Consider the following 8,259-nt stretch of genomic DNA (forward strand, 5'->3'; position numbering starts at 1 on the left):
CTGTAATTGGTCCAACACATTCTGACTGTGTTGCCTTGTGGAAACATTTCATTTCTACCTCTGGTTCTTAAATCTTTGTTTCCTTTTTTTGTTTTACTGTTACAGCGACAGCTTCAAGCAAAAGTGTGTGGAAAAGACACAGCTCCCTCGTTCATGTTAACAAGACTGTTACAGCACACAGAGTGGAAACATTTTGCTGCAAGGCACTTTGACGCAGATACTGTAATGTTACTGTAAACTTAATAATCCTACAGAAGACATGAGGCAAGTGAAAAAAAACAAATGGCTCATGCTTAGACCTTCAGCCTTCAGAAATGTTTGTTGCCTTACAAAAAAAGTGAATATTTTTGTTTGTTTGTTTTTTTTACTTCTTGAAACTTTTTTCCCTCGTTCCAAATTGTTTTTCACTTATTATCACAGATGAAAAAAAAAAGGGTTTTTTTCTCCCACTGTCAAAATTCGCCTCCCAACTGTTAAATGGATGGAAAAAAAATTTGAGGAACATTTTTTTCTCCCACCTAATCTTACATCAGTCGGTAACACGGGAGAGGAAAGAGTTTAGATATAATATAATCCATATAACGCCTGGATCCCACAGGATCCGTCTCCGGCACGTTCCATCTGTGCCGCGGTTCTGGCCCATCAGACGGCGCGAGCCCTCGCCCACAGGAAGCGTGTCTGATCCGCAGCGCAGCGCTGGCCCAAGCAGCTTGATTTGCGAAATCACAAGATCGTGAGAGAACTACATTATCGCATGGGAGTTGTGAAATCACGCGATAACATCATTGTTAAACAGAGCAACACACAAACAACAGTTCAGCTCCGAGGTTGATCATCTGCTCATTTGGAGATCATTCTGTGATTTTTGTGCTTCTACCATGGCTGAGTACACGACTTAATTAAAAGTGCTCTTTTTTAAAGATTTCAGTGTGTTGTTATGAAAACGGAAAAAACGGGAGTCTGTACCGGGCTGTACATGGTGTTTTATTTTGAAATGACCGGATGCTGTATGCCGTATTCATGTCAGTATTCGTGTGTAACTTCCTGTTTGGAACGATCTGCTCTGTTCAGCTTAACGCACGCTTGAAGCGGCCTCCGTCCAAAAAACACTCTATTGGGTATCTATAGTGGAGCAGAGTGGAGAGACGCTTCTGGGAAACACCAGCATTGACTTGAATGGCCGCGATCGACTCCGGAGGTCGCCGCGTACACGGAACGCGCCGGAGACGGATCCTGTGGAATTTGAGGGTCATGGTCACAAAGGAGGATAAAGTTCTTTTTGACATGACGACTTTCAAGAGATGTCAAATCCACTGTCATGGCTCTAATATTGCTGTGTAGTGATGTGGTGAGATTCCAGACACGTCCTGGTAGCTCACCTGGTAGCATGTGTACCAGCCAAGAGTGAGTCTTTAGCAGCGTGCCCCGACCCTCTCTCCTGCATTTCCTATCTTTCTCCAGCTGTCACTTTCAATTTAAAAAGCTTCACATTCGATTCTTATACTGTGGACCTTAAACAAAAGGCCGCCATCAATGCATCTCAACACCTGGTTAGCTATCAAGACTACAGCCTCCAAGATTTACTTCCTGTTTCTCTCCTTGTTTCTTACTATTTATCCAACCCATAAGATTTTATCGGCAGACAACTCCAGAATGCTTCAGATTTATTTTTTAAATCTTACAGTACTACAATTCATCTGTCAGTAGATACGGCTTTGCATTTTTTCCTGTATACCCCTTGCCGACATTCTGTGTTCCAAGTGGAAGTTAGCATTTAAAGCGATGGCTTGCTGAGTGTCTCTTGGTCTCAGATGGTGAAATGAAACTTCACTGATGAAAAAAATGAATGATGTCAGTAAATACTGTTTGTGGACTGAGCTCAATTTGAATTAACCTCACCCTCATTACTGCCGGCTTTCAAAGACCCCACAGCTGTGTGTCATTAAGAGTGTTATGCTGCAGATAACGTAACGACACAGCCCTTAAACTAGCCTGCCTTAGAATTAATAAATGTCACATGAGTTGTACGCTGCTATTTTTCATAGATCCTTAAACTTAAACTGAACAGTAAGATATGTACGATAACCTGAAGCAGGAAGAGAATGAAACACAAGGTTCCTTTTCTGTGAGCTTACATCTGTATGAGGTCCTGTCACCATTTTGTTATTAAACTCTCTGTTTCCAATGATTGCTTCTCATTGATGAGTTCGTATCAGAATGTTCATTTGCAGCTTTTCTCATCACCGTCTGACAGAAAACATTTCGATGCGATCTAACGCAACGTTTAGTCCTGTGTGCTCACATTCACTGGCTCTGAGTGGTTGGTTTGTAAAAAGTCAAGTATTCCATGAAACTTGGCCAATGAGACAGAACGAGCAGTGAAGTAGCTGCAGACCCTGAATTTGACTTTTCAACATCTGCTAGTGCAGCCAGACATCATGTTAGGCCTTTGGAGACACGGCCCTCAGAGGGGTTTATAGATCTAAATGAATCTGACAACAAGCTGGGGATGCGGAGAGTCAACACATTTTTTCAAGTCCACGTAATGAGGAGGGGAGCCAAAGTAAAGTGCTTTGAACGGGGCCAAATGACACACCATGTCAAACGTTCACAAGTCAAAAGTTAATTGCAAACCAAAGAGGCTGTTGTGAATGTAAATGAAGAGCACGCTGGCCGTGTTTTCTTTCAGATTACAAAGGTGGGAGCTGTTCACACACAGTCAGGGCCGACCTGGGCCAGTGCCGCTGCGGCCCTTAAGAATTCATATTTCAATTCCCCAGTTCTACCGAGTGCAATAAAGCCTAACACTCACTGTTTCAGCTTCTTATGAAATTTTACATGTTATGCCTAAGTCTACATTGGAGACCAATGGGCCTGATCTGTGCATTGGAAAAAGTATTTTGGGTTTATTTTAAGTCTGAGCCTTCAAAGGTTTTTATTTCCAGCAGTACCGTAGTTCCATTTCAGCCAACAGAGTTACTTTCGACTGCTAAATAAAGGCTTACGCCACTTTTTCACATTAAACGGTTATTTTCCTTTTTCAGTGTTTACTGCAACAGTGTCCTACTTTGTATTCCTGTCTAGGAAGGTATTTTCACCTTTGAAAGGCAGGTCCCAAAATACCTTCCTGGCTCTATATTAAACCTTGTTGATCCACCTTCTGTCACTCTTATTAGAGGTCTTCCCTCCTCCTCCAGCTTACGGTCTCCTGTGTTTAGCCTGGATTCAGTTGTGGCAGAAAAAGGGTAAAGATATCCTAATGCAACCGACCGTGTTGGTGTTTTTAAGTTCAGTCAATGTCCAATTTTAGGTAAGGATCTAACTACCCATTATCATCATTATCCATTAATCTGACGATCAATCGTTTGGTCTACAAAATGTCAGAAATTGGTTAAGAATGCTTCAAGAATCAAACTTTTCAGAGCCGTTACGTGACATCTTCAAATTGCAATACAAAATGGCTGAAGTAATTTATCAATCATCAAAACAGTTGGGAATTCGTTTTTCGATCATATAAATGATAAATTGACTTATTCAACTGACTTGAAACTTTAATTTCAGGTAACCCCAAAATATTTGATTCAAAAATCCACATGCACATGTTGGGCTTGGAGAACAAGAGTGAAATATCTGGAATGTTTTGTATCACTATCTTTAAAGAATCTTTGAGCAATGAGCTGCGTTGTTCCCCAAGAGAGTCCATTAATAATACTTTGCTGATCTTTAAATATGTCATAGTATCCCTGCTGCTTTGTTCCCCCACATTGTGCGATCCAGCTGAACTCTGTAAAAATAACAGGAGCCGCATCGCAGACATTCTCTGCCATCAAAGTGATATCAAATGGGCATCTCAATGTAACAACATTTCAGAGCTAAATTTGGCCCAAGGGACAGACTAACAGTGTGGTCCACATGGATGTTTCACATTCAGGAAACCAGAGGAGAGGGATGTTGTAATCCAAGCTTACGATTTGTAATGAGTCAAAAACAATTTAGTGTCGTGTCAGTTTCGTACTAAACATGTTTAATATTCTCCTTGAACTTGTCTGACGAGACCTCCAATCCAAAACGCTGTACTCCACCTAATTACATGATGAATATCTATGATGTACAGCAATATAGGCAACATGTTGATATGTATACATTGTGAAATTGTTGCTCTCTAGGCTATTTAGGGAACGTGTTGAAAATGTTTGGCAAAATGTCTCCGTAGTTTCACTGTTTTTCTTGGAAGAGACGACGGCCCTTAAGGCCCTATCAGCAGTAATTAAGAGCTTTTGTGGACATAAAATTGGACTTGACTATAGCTGATACAGTTTAGTGCATTAACTGTCCTTGCCAAGTGACATCATACTCATTTATAACAGGAGAAAGACTATAATCCAGCAATAAATCTTGCATACAGTGTTTCTATTGCAGTGACAAAGGAGAGACTCCCACGAACTGAAGATTATACAATGTAAAATATTGTTATACAGCATAACCCTAAATTCTCATATTGTAAGCATTGAGGTGATGTTTAATATCCCCTGTGACGTTCAATAAACTAGAATATTTGGGTTCAATGTTTTTCTCAAGGATACTTCAGCAGGGCAAACAACTATTGATGCATTATGGGTGTTAAAAGAAAAACTGAAATATCCTTACATTTATTCAGCCAATCCCCAGTCAGCAGATTTATTATGAAAAAGTGATAAAAAGTGAGGCAACGGTCCAATTCCCTAAACCATAAGTACAGCAGAGATCAGGGAGTGGTAATAAAAACTTTCCCTAAAAGCCACATTAGATACAGAGCCTGACAGCAGACACTATTTAAAGTGTCCACAAGCACCAATCTTGAGAAGTGAGAGAAAAAACAAAAAACTTAAATCTGCCTGATGTGAAACTACATTAAGACAGACAAGACACTTCATGTGTGCAGCACATACATTACGAACCTTCACTTTAACAAATACTCAAAGGCCAAGCAATATCCTCATCTGAAATGTCACACAGAGAAGCAGCAGAAAACAATCAGCACATGGATAAAATATTAAGGTCGTTGAGTGTGTTAGTGGAAGCATAACGCCCAGCAGGAGCTCAGCAGGTTTTCTGTAGCAGTAAAGCAAGCTGTCAACTCAACACGTGGCTCTGACTTGAAATAGTTTACTACTGAGTGTGGAGTGAGAAATTGTGAACTTGATGACCTCTTGGAACAAAAACCACGTAACCCAAGAAAAGGTCTGTACTGTTACAGATGTTACCGGCCTGAGCCTGTCCCTTTAAGACAGTGGCCTTATAGGTAATGGGGGCTGTGTTGTTGTTCCATCAGGGTACGTGTGGTCTCCAGTCTACTGTATGTATGGCAATAAAGTGACCAGTTTTGGCAAATATACTTTGTCTCTCCATTACCAGCCGAATTAACCCGGACTGCTAGTTACCAAGCATTAGCGAGCCAAGCAGCGGTCCTATACTACAGTTAGGGACAACAGAGCTGAAGAAGGTAACGCAGAGAACACAGAAAATATTCACATGTAAGAAGCTGAAATCAGAAAATCTCAAACAGTTTTTCTTAGAAAATAGTTAAACAAATTACTACAAGTTTACCATGAGGCAAACACTTGTCACCTTGCTGGCCAACATACAGTACTGTAATGAGACAATTACAGGCCAAAACAAAAAAAAAGCTGTGTAGCCTATGCCAAAAAAAAACAGCACACAACACTCTAATTACTCAAGCGTGTTCATTTTTTACCACAAGCATCATAATTGACTGCCCCGAACCAAACATAAAAAGGCCCTTAAGCTATGAAAGCAGCAAAAGAGCAGAAATGAAATACACAGTTCATTAGCAATGTAGAGAAGCAGCAAGACAGCTAGCAGCTTTAGCAGTCATAGGCGGTTAATATTAAATTGTCAAGCAAAAACAAACAGCCAACAAAGCTATCACTAAAGATAAGCATGTTTACCATGACAAACGGCAGCATAACACTTACCTCGGTAAAGAGAAGCAGCTTCAGCAAAGTTTAAAATCTCTTGAAGAGCTGCCATGCTCCTATCAGCTGACACGCCCTTACCGGAAAACTACTTCCGGTATAAAATGGCAGCCGGCGTACGAAATTGAAGTTGATCATTTACTGCACGAGCAGAAGTAGGACTGGATAATTGCGTCAGTTTACTCCACCGCCAACCCACGCAAAAAGATTTGACTGTTGTCAGGTAAGCTTGTGATTTAAATGCTACATTCTGTTGTTGTTAGCAACAAGTTGTTTCAGTGTTAGCAAAGGAGTAGTGTAGTAGTCGGCAATTAAAGCTAAACAGCGGGCTCGGCACTTTTTAAAGAGCGCGCGCGCGCTATTGCAAGGGTGCGTTACATTTGTGTATCAGCCACAGAATAAGTCACATGACACACGAGTGCACTTTCCTTGAAAACAATGTCAACCAGCCTTAAGTGTGTTTTTAATGAATATATTTGTGATACTTTTTCAACATATTGGATAAACTTCCACTGTTGAGTGCTCACACTTGTTTTAGTGTGTCAGATAAATAGTAGCGGTTTTAATCAGTCATTGTAGTATTAGTTTGCCTGCTAGCTAATTATTATACTTAACTTAATATTAATTAGCTTAATATTATTAAGTCACCAGGTGGGCATCAGAAAATACAAATAGTAGGCTATAGAAGTAGAGACAGGCTGTGCTTGCAATTTCCTTCTTAATACTATTATCTCCAGACCCCAAGTCAGTAATTTTGTTAGCTTGAGAACAAAGCTGATTTTCTTGTGATAACTAGTTCATTTATCTTATTGTCTAAAGGAAACACCAGGTGAATTTGTTGTGAGAGTTGTGAGATAATTTATCATGAGAAATCAGTTACTACAATTGTCAAGACACCGTCTGCTGGCATGGCTGATATCTCAAAATCATAATTAATAAGCCATCAAACTTTCCTTTTCCCTTCATAACATTCAGCTGATTATCTCATTGTTTTAAAATAGCAATGCCTGTATCTCGAGATAACAAAGCCTGTATCTCGAGATAACAAAATAAAACTATGTGAGGAAATATATTAAAAAGACCACAAAAAAATTGCAAATAATTTGGTATTCATCTTCTGTAAAATAGGCTAAAGCTAAAACATTTCTTAGATTGTCTCAAATTGACCCACTTCACAGAAATTTCTTCGGGTGGATCAACCATAGACAGACATAACACTGAGCAGCATGTTCTTTTTCATACTTTCAGGGACACTCTTTGCCAAAGATGCCGGGCCACAAGAGTTCACATATTTGTCATATTTGTGAGCCTACTGGACTGGCACAAAGATACAAGCATACAAAAACTCTGATTCGCTTGAACCGTCAGAACTGCTGCAGTTTTATATACTGTATTGTACTCTTTCTGTTTTCCTTTTTTATGTTACATTGACTTTGATACACTTACAGAGTTACAGAGGTCAATGATCTATTCATGTTTCAGCCTGCAGCCTGAAACCGCGCTCTGGCACTGAGATCAAACACTTGAGCATCCGTCAACAGTCCTCAACAGAGATTTTCATTACTGCTGCTCGCCACTTAAGCATGAGTGTATGGAGTATGATTATGGCACCAGTGGTTCACTGGGAACATGCCACAGAGAAGCATCTGCTGATGGTGGTGGAGTGGTGTAATCATAAAGATGGCTCTTTGCTTTATATAGTCCAGGAGCAGCAGCAGGGTGGCAGAGTGAGTCGTTTGTCCTTGAACAAGATACCAACTCGCTGTCAATACAGCAGTGATTTAAAAGAGGAAGGAAAATCACATCCATTAAAGAAAGTTAAGTATTTAAATATGTTACCCACTTCATGTTGAAAGTAGTTTGCTTTTCAGATCAAAGGTCGATCCATGCTGAAACTGTGGGGAGGTTTGTGATCTCACTAATGTTTTTTACAGGCCTGTTTTTCATGTTCTTAAAGGGGTCATATCTTTGAAATGGATATTCTCATATGGGTTTCACTTCATTTCATTTTTGGGTGTTTCATGTTCACAGTGAAAAAGTGAAAACTGCATAATTCTTTTTTTAAAAAGTTTTTACAGAACGACATGTTTGAAAAGGTCGCCTCTGAAACGGGCCGTTCAGAACAGCTGCAGGTTTCTACGTAGACCCTCGCCTTGGATGAAATCGACTAATCGTCATTCACCTCAGGCTGCCTTCTCGCACGAGCTTGTAGTCAAGTCTTCGTCAAGTTTTCAACTTACCATTCTGATGCCGCCTGGTGATTGTGGCTCGTACATATAAGGCC

The sequence above is a fragment of the Semicossyphus pulcher genome, unplaced genomic scaffold, assembly GCF_022749685.1.
Source record: "Semicossyphus pulcher isolate SPU_LCO1_2020_fin unplaced genomic scaffold, fSemPul1.0.p SCAF_3, whole genome shotgun sequence".
Lineage (NCBI taxonomy): Eukaryota > Metazoa > Chordata > Actinopteri > Labriformes > Labridae > Semicossyphus > Semicossyphus pulcher.